The sequence below is a fragment of the Acinonyx jubatus genome, chromosome A1 (genome assembly GCF_027475565.1).
Source record: "Acinonyx jubatus isolate Ajub_Pintada_27869175 chromosome A1, VMU_Ajub_asm_v1.0, whole genome shotgun sequence".
Lineage (NCBI taxonomy): Eukaryota > Metazoa > Chordata > Mammalia > Carnivora > Felidae > Acinonyx > Acinonyx jubatus.
In genome coordinates this window covers 219941023-219957746 of record NC_069380.1, presented here as the reverse complement: position 1 = coordinate 219957746, position 16724 = coordinate 219941023, and the positions used below count along the sequence as shown (strand labels likewise).

The 16724-nt window shown below is 37.6% G+C and overlaps 1 protein-coding gene across 1 annotated transcript in view; it reads right to left on the bottom strand.

Moving 5' to 3' along the window:
- The window catches only part of CDH18 (cadherin 18), a 995271-nt gene that overhangs the window by 717331 nt on the left and 261216 nt on the right, over positions 1 to 16724 (bottom strand). The window lies entirely within an intron of this gene.

Here is a 16724-nt window from a genome sequence, read left to right as displayed (position 1 = left end):
AATTTTCTGCCTCCCTCTCTCTCTCTCTCTCTGCCTCTCTCCTGCTCATGCATGTGGGCGTATGCACTTGCACTTTCTTTCAAAAATAAGCAAACATTAAAAAAAAAGAAGAGTCACTTAAGACTGAGAAAAGATCAAACATAAAGCAAATATTGACCAAAAATAAGCTGATGTGTTGCTATATTTATACCACAGAGAGTTTTTAGGACAAAAGAAGAAAGGTTTTCTTGATGTTAACCAAATTTAGCCATGATGTTTCGAGTAACAAGAAAGAAAAATGACAGGATTAAATTTGTACTTCCCTATATAAGGTTTTCTATCTCCCCATACTTGAAAAAAGAAAAGATTGAGTTTTGTAAAGATATCTCTCCCCAAAATTCAGCAATAGCTTCAACAAAATCCAAAATCACTTCAGCAATTTGACAAGCCACTTTTGAAATGTGTACAGGTATTCAAGGATTCAAATATAGTCAAAACACATCTCAACAAGAGTGTTAAGTAGGTCAAATTTCTTCTAGACAACAAAGATAATTTTAGCATTACAATAGTTATTTCAACGCAGCACTGACATCAAGAAAGACAAGTAGACTAACAAAACAGGGAACCAAGAACAAAAATGAAGCATATCTGAATACCTGATGACAGGAATAATATTAGCAAAACAAGATGAACTTTTCCATAAATATTGTTTGGCTAATTGGTTAAACATACAAGAAAAAAATAAACATATCCTTGTATAATACAGCAGAAAGTCTGTAATTCTAGGTGGATGAAATCATGTACTCTTAAAGGACAACTGTGGAAAACAAAATAGGTGAATATATTAACGATTTTTGAAATAATAGTAGGAAACAGGTGCAGACACTGGGTAGGCACACAGTATGAAGCTTCCTCAAAAAATTAAAAATAGAATTACTATATGGTCCAGTAATTTCACTACTGGGTATTTACCCAGAAAAAATGAAATCACTAGATCAAAAAGATATGCCTATAATTTTTGCAGTGTTATTTATACCCAAGATATGGAGGCAACCTAAGTTTCCATATACAGATAACTGGATAAAAGAATATGGAGGAATATTACTCAGCCATGAAAAGAGTGAGATCTTGTCATTTGCAACATCATGGATTGGCATAGAGGGTATTGATGCAAAGTGAAATATGTCAATCAGAGAAAGACAAAGGGCATGAAATTTTACTCATATGTAGAATTTTAAAAAAGAAAACAAATTAGCAAAGAAAATGAGACAAGCACATACACAAAACGATTCTTAAATACAGAGAACAAACTGGTGGTTGCTAAATGGGAAATGGGCGGGGAGAGGTGAAATAGATAAGGTTTCAAGAGTACAGTTATCTTGAGTAGTGAGAAAGGAATAGAATTCTTGAATCATTATATTGTACACCTGAAACTAATATAACATTGGACGTTAATTATATTATTTTAAAATTAAAATAAATAAGAAAACTTGGTAAAAACAAATTATAGGAATATATTTATGCTTTCAAAATAGGTAAAATTTTCATGTATATTACAACTTCCCCCAAATGTAAAGAAATTCATAGATTTTTAAAAATTTTGTTTGCTATTTTATTTATGTATGTATGTATGTATTTATTGAGAGAGAGAGAGCACAAGACAGGGAGGGACAGAGAGAGACACACACACATACAGAATCCATAGAAGGCTTCAGGTTCTGAGATGTCAGCTGAGTCCCATGTGGGGCTCAAACCCATGACCTGGGAGATCATGACTTGAGTCAAAGTCAGATGCTTAACTGACTGAGCCATCCAAGCACCCCAGCATAGATAGAGTTTAATATAAAGTTAAAGATCTGCTTAGCAAAATATGTTTTTAAGTATGTGAACATAAATTATATATCAGAGATGGTATTTCCAACACAAATAGCTTATAATGGGTCAAGTTAAATTCACGAAAAAGACCAAGATTTTAAATCATTATCAAAACCCAACAATCTGATTTTTTAAATGACAGAATTATTCATCAGGCACCTCATAGGAGAGGAAGTCACTATTTCTTATTGACAAAAAATTCAGCATAGTGATTACTCAGAGGAAGAGTAAGGGAAATGAAATCATAGAGGAATCTAGAGGGGTTCAGCGGGCCAGTGAATTATTACACTTTGAAAAGCATTCATTTGTAGATACTAAATATTTTTATTTAAAATTTAATACAAGGAGTGAATGGATTATCTAGTTTAATTGTGGATATGTGTGTTCTGCATGAATAATGTTTAATGTGATACATTCTCAGTTCTCTTGTTATAAGATGCCACAGAAATGGTAACAAGGCATCATGGAGTGTAATGATCCACGGTTACTTCATCTGCAGAATTACATGTTCCTTCCTTAACAGAGAACACTGCATTGATTCCATTTTCTTCTTGGGAGAAGAGCACAACCAGTAACTTTCTTTGCCTTTTTTATTTTTTTTAATTTTTTTCTCAGTTTCCATAATCTATAACAGCAAAATTCCATCTACTACTAAGCAGAAATGAAGCCATGCATTAAAATTGCACCATTCAAAGAGGATGGTGTAGGTACACAAAATCAGTTCCACATGTTCTCCATGGAAATTTCCCCAGTTCTTGAAACTTATTATAATTCTAAAATATTTCGGTCAAAGTGACTCTCAGTTTTCAGCGGAGAGATAAGGTAATTGAGATAATGAACTTCAAGGCTGGTAAAATAAGACAAATCTTATGCTATTATGTAGAGAAATACACTAGAAATGTTTGCAGCACTCACTTTTTAATCCAATTTTCCATTCTTGTGTGAGGCTAACAGAAGGACATGGAAAGGCAATATAGCCATTTTTCACTAAATTTCTCCTCTATGTCACATTTAAGCAATATTCACATTTTTTCCCTGACTATTCAAAGACAATAGAACATTATATATGAAACCTGTTACTGAGAAAAAAAAAAGTGACCTCAAAGAAGAGAATGCATCCATATATTTTTTTTTCCTGTTCTATGAATTGCATAATATAAAGACTTGATCTTTATGATAAAAAAATTTAATTATCTAGAATTTTTTCCCAAATAAATATTTTTAAGAGTTACAAGCACCCCTTATTCCCTTAGTTACATCCTCTAATTCTCTCAGTTATTTTGCAAATATACCAGTTGGATTTGAAATTAATCCTTGTTTTTCTGTGAAGGTTAACATTTTTTTCCTGGATATTTTTCATGTCTCTATTGGGATCAAAAACTATCTATCTGCTTGTCCATATGCTGGAGAACTGGACTTTATAATTTTCACTGGATGTGAGTTCTGTCATTGTTCTGCTACTGCCTGAGGAAACAAACATATAACATCATGTTGAACAATTGTATATTAATTCTACTCAGTCAAAAGTAAGTCAGTAAAATATACTTCTTTCTTAATCTAAATATTCATTTTAAAAAAGAATTAATAGCAATGCAAAAATACTTAAAATGCAAACAATTAAAATAATGCTTTATAAAAGTCTCAATGTTATTTTATTTATTTATTTATTTATTTTTTAATATATGAAATTTATTGTCAAATTGGTTTCCATAAAACACCCAGTGCTCATCCCAAAAGGTGCCCTCCTCAGTACCCATCACCCACCCTCCCCTCCCTCCCACCCCCCATCAACCCTCAGTTTGTTCTCAGTTTTTAAGAGTCTCTTATGCTTTGGCTCTCTCCCACTCTAACCTCTTTTTTTTTTTTCCTTCCCCTCCCCCATGGGTTTCTGTTAAGTTTCTCAGGATCCACATAAGAGTGAAACCATATGGTATCTGTCTTTCTCTGTATGGCTTATTTCACTTAGCATCACACTCTCCAGTTCCATCCACGTTGCTACAAAAGGCCATATTTCATTTTTTCTCATTGCCACGTAGTATTCCATTGTGTATATAAACCACAATTTCTTTATCCATTCATCAGCTGATGGACATTTAGGCTCTTTCCATAATTTGGCTATTGTTGAGAGTGCTGCTATAAACATTGGGGTACAAGTGCCCCTATGCATCAATACTCCTGTATCCCTTGGGTAAATTCCTAGCAGTGCTATTGCTGGGTCATAGGGTAGGTCTATTTTTAATTTTTTGAGGAACCTCCACACTGCTTTCCAGAGCGGCTGTACCAATTTGCATTCCCACCAACAGTGCAAGAGGGTTCCCGTTTCTCCACATCCTCTCCAGCATCTATAGTCTCCTGATTTGTTCATTTTGGCCACTCTGACTGACGTGAGGTGATATCTGAGTGTGGTTTTGATTTGTATTTCCCTGATAAGGAGCGATGTTGAACATCTTTTCATGTGCCTGTTGGCCATCCGGATGTCTTCTTTAGAAAAGTGTCTATTCATGTTTTCTGCCCATTTCTTCACTGGGTTATTTGTTTTTCGGGTGTGGAGTTTGGTGAGCTCTTTATAGATTTTGGATACTAGCCCTTTGTCCGATATGTCATTTGCAAATATCGTTTCCCATTCCGTTGGTTGCCTTTTAGTTTTCTTGGTTGTTTCCTTTGCTGTGCAGAAGATTTTTATCTTCATAAAGTCCCAGTAATTCACTTTTGCTTTTAATTCCCTTGCCTTTGGGGATGTGTCGAGTAAGAGATTGCTACAACTGAGGTCAGAGAGGTCTTTTCCTGCTTTCTCCTCTAAGGGTTTGATGGTTTCCAGTCTCACATTCAGGTCCTTTTTCCATTTTGAGTTTATTTTCGTGAATGGTGTGAGAAAGTGGTCTAGTTTCAACCTTCTGCATGCTGCTGTCCAGTTCTCCCAGCACCATTTGTTAAAGAGACTGTCTTTTTTCCATTGGATGTTCTTTCCTGCTTTGTCAAAGATGAGTTGGCCATACGTTTGTGGGTCTAGTTCTGGGGTTTCTATTCTATTCCCTTGGTCTATGTGTCTGTTTTTGTGCCAATACCATGCTGTCTTGATGATGACAGCTTTGTAGTAGAGGCTAAAGTCTGGGATTGTGATGCCTCCTGCTTTGGTCTTCTTCTTCAAAATTACTTCGGCTATTCGGGGCCTTTTGTGGTTCCATATGAATTTTAGGATTGCTTGTTCTAGTTTCGAGAAGAATGCTGGTGCAATTTTGATTGGGATTGCATTGAATGTGTAATAGCTTTGGGTAGTATTGACATTTTGACAATATTTATTCTTCCAATCCATGAGCACGGAATGTCTTTCCATTTCTTTAAATCTTCTTCAATTACCTTCATAGGTTTTCTATAGTTTTCAGCATACAGATCTTTTACATCTTTGGTTAGATTTATTCCTAGGTATTTTATGCTTCTTGGTGCAATTGTGAATGGGATCAGTTTCTTTATTTGTCTTTCTGTTGCTTCATTGTTAGTGTATAAGAATGCAGCTGATTTCTGTACATTGATTTTGTATCCTGCAACTTTGCTGAATTCATGTATCAGTTCTAACAGACTTTTGGTGGAGTCTGTCGGATTTTCCGTGTATAGTATCATGTGATCTGCAAAAAGTGAAAGCTTGACTTCATCTTTGCCAATTTTGATGCCTTTGATTTCCTTTTGTTGCCTGATTGCTGACGCTAGAACTTCCAGCACTATGTTAAACAACAGCGGTGAGAGTGGGCATCCCTGTCGTGTTCCTGATCTCAGGGGAAAAGCTCTCAGTTTTTCCCCGTTGAGGATGATGTTAGCTGTGGGCTTTTCATAAATGGCTTTTATGATCTTTATGTTCCTTCTATCCTGACTTTCTCAAGGGTTTTTATTAAGAAAGGGTGCTGGATTTTGTCAAAGGCCTTTTCTGCATCGATTGACAGGATCATATGTTTCTTCCCTCTTTTTTTGTTAATGTGATGTATCACGTTGATTGGTTTGCGAATGTTGAACCAGCCCTGCATCCCAGGAATGAATCCCACTTGGTCATGGTGAATAATTCTTTTTATATGCCATTGAATTTGATTTGCTAGTATCTTATTGAGAATTTTTGCATCCATATTCATCAGGGATATTGGCCTGTAGTTCTCTTTTTTTACTGGGTCTCTGTCTGGTTTAGGAATCATAGTAATACTGGCTTCATAGAATGAGTCTGGAAGTTTTCCTTCCCCTTCTATTTCTTGGAATAGCTTGAGAAGGATAGGTATTATTTCTGCTTTAAACGTCTGGTAGAACTCCCCTGGGAAGCCATCTGGTCCTGGACTCTTATTTGTTGGGAGATTTTTGATAACCGATTCAATTTCTTCGCTGGTTATGGGTCTGCTCAAGCTTTCTATTTCCTCCTGATTGAGTTTTGGAAGAGTGTGGCTGTTTAGGAATTTGTCCATTTCTTCCAGGGTGTCCAATTTGTTGGCATATAATTTTTCACAGTATTCCCTGATAATTGTTTGTATCTCTGAGGGATTGGTTGTAATAATTCCATTTTCATTCATGCTTTTATCTATTTGGGTCATCTCCCTTTTCTTTTTGAGAAGGCTGGCTAGAGGTTTGTCAATTTTGTTTATTTTTTCAAAAAATCAACTCTTGGTTTCGTTGATCTGCTCTACAGTTTTTTTAGATTCTATATTGTTTATTTCTGCTCTGATCTTTATTATTTCTCTTCTTCTGCTGGGTTTAGGCTGCCTTTGGTGTTCCGCTTCTATTTCCTTTAGGTGTGCTGTTAGATTTTGTATTTGGGATTTTTCTTGTTTCTTGAGATAGGCCTGGATTGCAATGTATTTTCCACTCAGGACTGCCTTCGCTGCGTCCCAAAGCGTTTGGATTGTTGTATTTTCATTTTCTTTTGTTTCCGTATATTTTTTAATTTCTTCTCTAATTGCCTGGTTGACCCACTCATTCGTTAGTAGGGTATTCTTTAAGCTCCATGCTTTTGGAGGTTTTCCAGACTTTTTCCTGTGGCTGATTTCAAGCTTCATATCATTGTGGTCTGAAAGTATGCATGGTATAATTTCAATTCTTGTATACTTATGAAGGGCTGTTTTGTGACCCAGTATATGATCTATCTTGGAGAATTTCCATGTGCACTCGAGAAGAAAGTATCTTCTGTTGCTTTGGGATGCAGAGTTCTAAATATATCTGTCAAGTCCATCTGATCCAATGTCTCATTCAGGGCCCTTGTTTCTTTATTGACCGTGTGTCTAGATGATCTATCCATTTCTGTAAGTGGGGTGTTCAAGTCCCCTGCAATGACCACATTCTTATCAATAAGGTTGCTTATGTTTGTGAGTAATTGTTTTATATATTTGGGGGCTGCCATATTCGGTGCATAGACATTTATAATTGTTAGCTCTTCCTGATGGATAGACCCTGTAATTATTATATAATGCCCTTCTTCATCTCTTGTTACAGCCTTTAATTGAAAGTCTAGTTTGTCTGATATAAGGATGGCTACTCCAGCTTTCTTTTGGCTTCCAGTAGCATGATAAATAGTTGTCCATCCCCTCACTCTCAATCTAAAGGTGTCCTCAGGTTTAAAATGCGTCTCCTGTAGACAGCAAATAGATGGGTCTTGTTTTTTTATCCATTCTGATACCCTATGTCTTTTGGTTGGCGCATTTAATCCATTTACAGTCAGTGTTATTATAGAAAGATACGGATTTAGAGTCATTGTGGTGTCTGTATGTTTTATGCTTGTAGCGATGACTCTGGTACTTTGTCTCACAGGGTCCCCCTTAGGATCTCTTGTAGGGCTGGTTTAGTGGTGACAAATTCCTTCAGTTTTTGTTTGTTTGGGAAGACCTTTATCTCTCCTTCTATTCTAAATGACAGACTTGCTGGATAAAGGATTCTCGGCTGCATATTTTTTCTGTTTAGCACACTGAAGATCTCGTGTCAATACTTTCTGGCCTAACAAGTTTCAAAAGAGAGATCAGTCATGAGTCTTATAGGTCTCCCTTTATATGTGAGGGCATGTTTATCCCTTGCTGCTTTCAGAATTTTCTCTTTATCCTTGTATTTTGCCAGTTTCACTATGATATGTCGTGTAGAAGATCGATTCAAGTTATGTCTGAAGGGAGTTCTCTGTGCCTCTTGGATTTTAATGCCTTTTTCCTTCCCCAGTTCAGGGAAGTTCTCAGCTATAATTTCTTCAAGTACCCTATCAGCACCTTTCCCTCTCTCTTCCTCCTCTGGGATACCAATTATGCATATATTATTTCTTTTTAGTGTATCACTTAGTTCTCTAATTTTCCCCTCATACTCCTGGATTTTTTTATCTCTCTTTCTCTCAGCTTCCTCTTTTTCCATAACTTTATCTTCTAGTTCACCTATTCTCTCCTCTGCCTCTTCAATCCGAGCTGTGGTCGTTTCCATTTTGTTTTGCATTTCGTTTAAAGCGCTTTTCAGCTCCTCGTGACTGTTCCTTAGTCCCTTGATCTCTGTAGCAAGAGATTCTCTGCTGTCCTCTATACTGTTTTCAAGCCCAGCGATTAATTTTATGACTATTATTCTAAATTCACTCTGTTATATTATTTAAATCCTTTTGGATCAGTTCATTAGCTGTTGTTATTTCCTGGAGATTCTTCTGAGGGGAATTCTTCCATTTGGTCATTTTGGATAGTCCCTGGCATGGTGAGGACCTGCAGGGCACTTCCCCTGTGCAGTGGTGTATAACTGGAGTTGGTGGGCAGAGCCGCAGTCAGACCTGATGTCTGCTCCCAGCCCACCGCTGGGGCCACAGTCAGACTGGTGTGTGCCTTCTCTTCCCCTCTCCTAGGGGCGGGATTCACTGTGGGGTGGCGTGGCCCGTCTGGGCTACTTGCACACTGCCAGGCTTGTGGTGCTGGGGATCTGGCGTATTAGCTGGGGTGGGTAGGCAAGGTGCACGGGGGCAGGAGGGGCAGGCTTAGCTCGCTTCTCCTTAGGTGATCCACTTCAGGAGGGGCCCTGTGGCAGCGGGAGGGAGTCAGATCCGCTGCCGGAGGTTTGTCTCTGCAGAAGCACAAGTTGGGTGTTTGCGTGGAGCGAGCAAGTTCCCTGGCAGGAACTGGTTCTCTTTGGGATTTTGGCTGGGGGATGGGCGGGGGAGATGGCGCTGGCGAGCGCCTTTGTTCCCCACCAAACTGAGCTCTGTCGTCCGGGGGCTCAGCAGCTCTTCCTCCCTTTGTCCTCCAGCCTTCCTGCTTTCCGAGCAGAGCTGTTAAATTATGACCTCCCAGAGGCTAAGTCGCGCTTGCTGTCGGAACACACTCCGTCCCTCCGGCCCCTCCGCTTTTGCAAGCCAGACTCGGGGGCTCTGCTTGGCCGGGAGCCGCACATCCGCCCTGGCTCCCTCCCGCCAGTCCGTGGAGCTCGCACCGCCTCCCCGCCCTTCCTACCCTCTTCCATGGCCTCTAGTCTGTGCTTGGCTCCGGAGACTCAGTTCTGCTAATCCTCTGGCGGTTTTCTGGGTTATTTAGGCAGGTGTAGGTGGAATGTAAGTGATCAGCAGGACGCGGTGAGCCCAGTGCCCTCCTACGCCGCCATCTTCCCTCTCTCCTGGCCAAAATAATTTCTAAAAGAAAATACTCCAGAGTAATTAACAGGCGTTATCTACCCAAGGAATGGAACAAATAGCCTCAATGTTATTTTAATTTGATAGTTTGCCTGGACTGTTTACAAGACTTAATCCTAATTACAGATACAATCAATCCTGAAGCTTAAATGCCACAACTAAACCATCAATATTCAATGAAATAGTGGATATTGCCAATAATGATATTGATATTCTTGAGCAATTTACTAGTATGCTTATTGAATCATCAGAGGTTCTTTTTTTTTTAAGTTTATTTATTTATTTTGAGAGAGATTGTGGGGAAAAGGCAGGGAGACAGAGGAAGAGAGAAAATCCAAACAAGCTCTGAACTTTCAGCCCAGATCCAGACGTGGGGCTCGAACTCAAGAAGCTTGAGATCCAACCTGAGCAGAAATCAAGAGTCTGATGCTTATCCTACTGAGCCACACAGGTAACCTGAGTCCTCAGAATTTCTTAATCAAAAAGTGCTTTAAAATTGTTTTCAGGCTGAAAAATTATAAATGTAAACATAACAATATATGATCATTTCAGCAAATATTTTTTTTAGTTGTGAATGATGCCTTCAAAGAGAAAGGCAGATATGAGTTAAGTATGAAAATGCTTAATTTAAAAATGCATGTATCAGTGTAATATAAAAATTCTTGCTATCCTTTATTATGCTAACTCTAGAAGGAAGATTTTGATCTTGCTTGGATGCTGTAAAGTTGTCAAATGGTAATATGCCTATTTTAATTATCTATATAACATATCAAAAAAGAGACATGAAAAGAAATACTATAAAATAGGGAGTTGTTGTTAGCTATCTCAAGTTTTCTGAATGACGCAATTCATTATTTAATAATTAACTATTCTTAAAAAACTCATGCATAATAGCCTGAGCCCTATATTTTTAAATTTCAAAATATTTGGTATTAAAAAAGGGTGGTTTTACAGTGACACACAAGGAGTGCTTCTTTGACAGACGGGGGGATTTGTATGCTCAGCAGGGAAAGGAACTTAGATATTCATCAGGCAGAGGCTAAATTCTCCATTTCGATGGTTGACAAATCTATTGGGATGTCTAGTTCTCCCAAGAATGATTTGCTAGCAAGAAGAAGAAAGATTTGAAGAAAAGAAGATTGATATCAGGATATATTTGGAGAGTGCCAAAAGAGAAACCTGTTGTGCCTTGAAAACAGGATCTAAATAAACCCAGTTCAATCTGAACAAATGTTGTCATTACCCAAAATTTACCTTAAAAAAAACACAATATCAGGCATTTACATTTGATGATAAAACAGGCAACTTTGAAATTACATTTATTTTATAATGCCTCCTTAATTCTTATGCCTTTTTCTCTAACCATGTCCCTAATAGAGCTGATATTTCTAAACAAAGGCATTTTTTTCTTTTTTTTTTTGTTTCATTTATTTGTTTCTTTTTTTTGTTGTTGTTAATATACAGAAAGAAAAGTTCTTCCTTAATAGAATGGTACTCTTAAAACCCAAGAGAAAAAAAATATCCAAGAAAAGTAGATGAAGTTATATTTTTCTCTATGAATACTAATTATGTTCATTGATTTTTTTCTTTTTTCTTTTTCTTTCTTTCATTCTTTTTCTTTTTTCTCTTTTTTGGAAAGAAAACCAAACAGCTTAGAAAAACTTCTTAAGAACAGATGTTCAGTTTTGCAATTGGCCAAACATAGATTATTTCTCTTTGACAGAAGAAGCATTAAGAATGAAAATACCAGTTTATTTCAGATTGCCCAGGGAAATCAGGTGCAGAAGAGATGCACTAGATTATATGAAACAAAATATATGGAATTAATATGGAGCTGGAGTGGATGTCTTGGGAGGAGGAGGAGGAGGAGGAGGAGGAGGAGGAGGAGGGGGGAAATGGTTTCAATGAATTAGATAGAAAGGCGGGAAGATATCTTTGAGCCATATTTAGGGGTACAATATGTAAGACTAAGTAAACATACTTAGCTGGAAGACTTATATGACTATCTTTCAAACTTTTGTCTTATATAATTAAGAGAATTTTATTAATAAAAGATGACAGAAGAAATGAGTGACATGGTTAGAGCTGGAAGGAAATCACAATATACTCATACAGAAGTCACCAGGCTGTGGTATATTTCAGCATGATAAATTGGTCAAGACCAAAAGATTGTACTGAGAAGTCGAGGCGCCACTGCAACGAATACAAGCAGACCTGGTTTTATTGTGCTTTGCAGATATTGCACTTTTTTTTTTAAGTTTATTTATTTATTTTGAGCAAGAGAGAATGTGTGAGCAGGGGAGGGGCAGAGAGAGTGGGTGAGAGAGAATCCCAAGCAGGCTCTGCACCACCAGTGTGGTGTACCACACAGGGCTCAAACCCAGGAACCATGAGATCATGACCTGAGCGAAAGTCAGATGCTAAACCAACTGAGCCACCCGGGTGTCCCTTGTTTGTTGTTGTTGTTGTAACAAATTGAGGTTTGTGGCAACCCTGTGTTGAGCACTTGTCTCAGCATCACTTTTCCAAAACATTTGCTTACTTTGTGTCTCTGTGTCACATTTTGATAATTCTTGCAGTCTTTCAAACTTTTTGATTATTTTTGAATTTGTTACAGTGATCTGTGATCTGTGATTACAATGCACTGAAAGCTCACATGAGAGTTAGCATATTTTAGTAATAAAATATTCTTCAGTTAACATATATACATTGTATTTTTAGACATAATGTTATTGCATATTTAATAGAGTATAGTGTAAATATAACTTGTATATGTACTGGGAAAACAAAACATTCATTTGACTCACTTTATTATTCTATTCCCTTTGTTTTGGTGATCTGGAACCCAATCAACAGTATCTTCAAGGTACACCTGTACCTTAAAATGTGGAAACAACTTTGGAACTGAGTAATGGGTAGAGGCTAGAAGAGTTTGTGGAGGTACGTGCAACAAAATGTTTACATTGCCATGAAAGGATTTTAAAAGCAATGTTGATGAGAATTTTTGAGAAGAAAAAGAGGAGAACTGGGGAAAAAGCCTTAGTCTCGTCAGAGAATACCTATGTGATCTTGAACTGAACATTGGTAGAAATATGTATGGGAAAGTTCATTCCGGTGAGGTCTCAGATGGAAACGAAGACATGTTATTTGACAGTGAAGGAAGCACACCCTTGTTACAAAGTGGCAACAATTTGGCTCATTTGGGTCTATGTCCTAGTGTTTTGTGGAAGGTAGAAATTCTAGCGATCAAATTGGGATATGTGCCTGAAGAAGTATCTAAGCAAAGTGCTGAAGGTGTGGGTTGGCTTCTCATGAAAAGTTCTAGTAAAAATGCAAGAAGAAAGAAATGACCTAAAGATAGAATTATTAACCAAAAGATAGGCAGAACTTAAAATATTTAAATATTCTCAGCCTATCTATATTGCAAAAAAAAATGGACAAGCATGTTAGAAAGAAAAGAGTAAGGTGACTAAGTGGCCATTTGATAAGGATATTAGTTTGGATGTGGACCAGGGACTTAATCAACCACTTCAACATGAACACAGCTCTTTAGAACTGAAAGGGGAGGGACAGGAAGATTGTCTGACTTAGATTTTTCAGGATGGGTTTATAGAGCTTTTCCACTCTAAATGTGTGTTATTCAAGTCTAGGGAAGAAGAATCCCAAAAGTGATTCAGAGATTATAAGGGCTGCCTCCTCAGTTTCAAAGTTTCTTCATAGCAAAATAAATAATGAACAAAATGAAAAAGCAATCTATGGGATGGAAGAAAATATTTGCAAATAGTATTTCTGATAAAGCGTTAATATACAAAATATATAATAACCTCATATAACTCAATGACAATAACAAAAACCAAATATTTCAATTTAAAAATGGGCAGATCAGGGGTGCCTGGGTGGCTCAGTCGGTTTAGCGGCGGACTTCGGCTCAGGTCATGATCTCGCGGTCCGTGAGTTCGAGCCCCGCGTCGGGCTCTGTGCTGACAGCTCAGAGCCTGGAGCCTGTTTCAGATTCTGTGTCTCCCTCTCTCTGACCCTCCCCTGCTCATGCTGTCTCTCCCTGTCTCAAAAGTAAATAAAACGTTAAAAAAAGTTAAAAATAATAAAAAAATGGGCAGATCAGGCACCTGGGTGGTTCAGTTGGTTAAGTGTCCAACCCTTGAATTTGGCTCCAGTCATAATCTCGTGGTCATGAGATCGAGCCCCACATTAGGCTGACAGCACAGATCCTGCTTGGGATTCTTTCTCTCCCTCTCTTTCCACCCCATCCTGGCTCATTCTCTCTCCCTCTCCCTCTGTCTCTCTCTCTCTCTCTCTCTTTCTCTCTTTCTCTCAAAATAAATAAATAAACTTTAAAAAAGTGGGCAGAAAACTGAATAGGCATTTTTCCAAAGAACACATAAAATAGCCAGCAGTTTCATTAAAAGGTGCTCAATGCTAATAATTCATCAGGGAAATGCAAATAAAAACCACAATGTGATATCACCTCACACCTGTGAGAAGAGAATGGCTATGCCCAAAAAGACAAAATATAAAAAAGTGTAGGCCAAGTTTAGGAGAAGTCGAACCCCTGCCCACTATTGGTGGAAATGCAAATTGGTTCAGTCACCATAGAAACAGTACAGTGATTTCCCACAGATTAAAAATAGAACTACCATACGATCCAACAATTCTGTGGGTATATATCCCCCTAAAAAAATTTAAAGAAGATCTCAAAGAGGTACCTACACCACCAGGATCCTCTCATGTTGCAGTATTATTCACAATATTCAAGATATGGAAACAACCTCAATGTTCATCAACAGGTGAATAGATAAAGAAGATGCGGTACACACACGCGCGCGCACACACACACACACACACACACTATTATTCAGCCATCGAGAAAGAAAGAAACACTGCCATTTTCAACAGCATGAGTAAATCTTGAGGGCATTATGCTAAGTGAAATAAGTCAGACAAAAAAAAAAGACAAATATCATATGATACCATGTATGTATATGTGAAATATCAAACAACCAAACTCATAGAAACAGAGAGTACAATGATGATTTCCAAGGGCTAGGGGTTGGGAGAAATGGGGCAATTTGGTCAAAAGGTATCAACTTCCAATTATAGGATCAATAAATTTGGGAGGATCTAATGTACAGCAGAGTGATTATCATTAATATTATATTTCATACCTTAAATTTCCTAAGAGAATAAATCTAAAATGTTCTTAGTGCGTGCACACACACACACACACACACACACACACACGCACACACACAAATGGCAGTCATATGAACTGTTGAAGGCGTTAAGTAACACTTAACTTAATTGGAATCATTTTGCAATATAAATCATATCAACACATCCTATACTTTAAACTTATGCAATGTTTTATGTCAATGATATTGGAGAAAAGAAGGAATGCCATCTGCATTGCAACAATCAAGACAACTCCCAAGGCCTTAGGGATCTGACCTTTGCCCAGCAGACCCTTGAGTGAGCAGCTACCTCCACATAGTCTTCTAAAGATGGAGACCCTGAGAGCCACAGGCATTAAAACCAGGCAAAAGGCTGTCTTGAGGTCACTGTACAGAGCTCCCAGTAGGACAATGTCCAGTAGAGCTGTGGGAGTGGGGTTATCTCATTGACCCCAGAGCAGCAGAACCACTAGTGTTCAATTCTACCTACTGGAGAATTGAAGGCGTGAAACTCCAACCTAGCAGAGCTATCGTCAGCAAAGCTATGGGAGTAGCCTCTCCCCAGTGTGTCCAGAAGTAGGGACTTCCACCCCGGTGGGCTTAGGATTTTGAGTTGATGCTAGAACAAGTTAAGATTTTGGGGACTATTAAGACAGAACATATGCATTTTGCATGCGAGAAGGACACGAATTTGTGGGGGCAGGGGACGGGTAGAATGCTGTGATCTGATCATTTGTGTCTCCCTCAAATCCATGTGTTGAAAACCTAATGCTCAAGATGATATTGTTATGAGGTGGGGCCTTTGGAAAGTGATTAGGTAAGAGAGAGGAGCCCTCAGGAATGGGATTAGTGTCTTTATTTAAAGGACCCTGGAGAGATCCTTTGATTCTCTGTCACAAGAGTTGACAAGAAGTCTGTATTCTGGATGAGGGCCCTTACTCAACTGTGTGGATACTCTCATCTTGGAATTACAAACTGCAGAACTTGAGAAACAAATTTCTGTTGTTTATAAGCCATCCAGTCTGTATGGTATTTTGTTATTATTAGCCCAAACAGAGTCAGACAATGACTACAATTTTTAGTTGTTTGCTTTTTTTCAAATGGGATGACTTTGAATGAAGGAAAGGCTTTTACATAGTATCTCAATGAAGGGGACCAATTTTGCCTTTTAATTTCTTAGGTGAGAGAAAATAACATTCTATATGCTTTAAGTAGTCAGTATAGAACATTGGAATAGAACAATGGAATGAAAACAGAGAAAAAGAGAAAATCATTAGGGCAATAAGATCCTATTGATTGGGGTACGGTCAAATGGAATACTACAATAATAATAGAAAACATATAATATTATTTTCCTTATAGAAATGACAAAACTGAAGCAGAAATGTAAAATAATTCTAAAAAGCTCGCTAGCAAATAACAGTAGATCTGTCTGATATGAAAGCCTCATTTTTTCACCACATCTTTCTACCTTGGCATATATTCTGTACCCCATTTAAAACCACCAAAATGTGCACAGAAAGTAAACAAAAGTTAAAGTACATATAGTAATTCTTCTAATGTAAAAACTGCAAGGATTTCCAAGAAATTATGAATGGCCACTATTACACTCTGCCATAAATATTTTTGTGCAGAGTACCTGACGTCAACTTTTTTCACCGTGGTAATTAAATTCTATGAAAATGAAATCAAGTGAATGTAACTGAACAAACACTAAGAATAAGCTAATGAATAGATTTAAGTATTTGTACTCAAACAATTATGATATACCGATAACCATTGAGGGTTATGCAAAAGTGCATTTTAGTTTGAAAAGCAAATATTGAAATAGAATGTAAGTCAGCATGTCTACTGTTGTATTTGTGACTGTTCTTATCTAGATAGAGCTTGTTAGTTATGTGATTAATATGTGAGACGCCACCACTTAATGCTTTATTTATGAACAGATAAACACATATCCACTCAGAACATAATAGACCCCATGAGAGATAATATGTTGTCTATAATGATTAATATAACATAAACTTCCTGATTAAGTGACTTGTGTTCTTGTGGATTTATTATACTGGTTTTTTGAA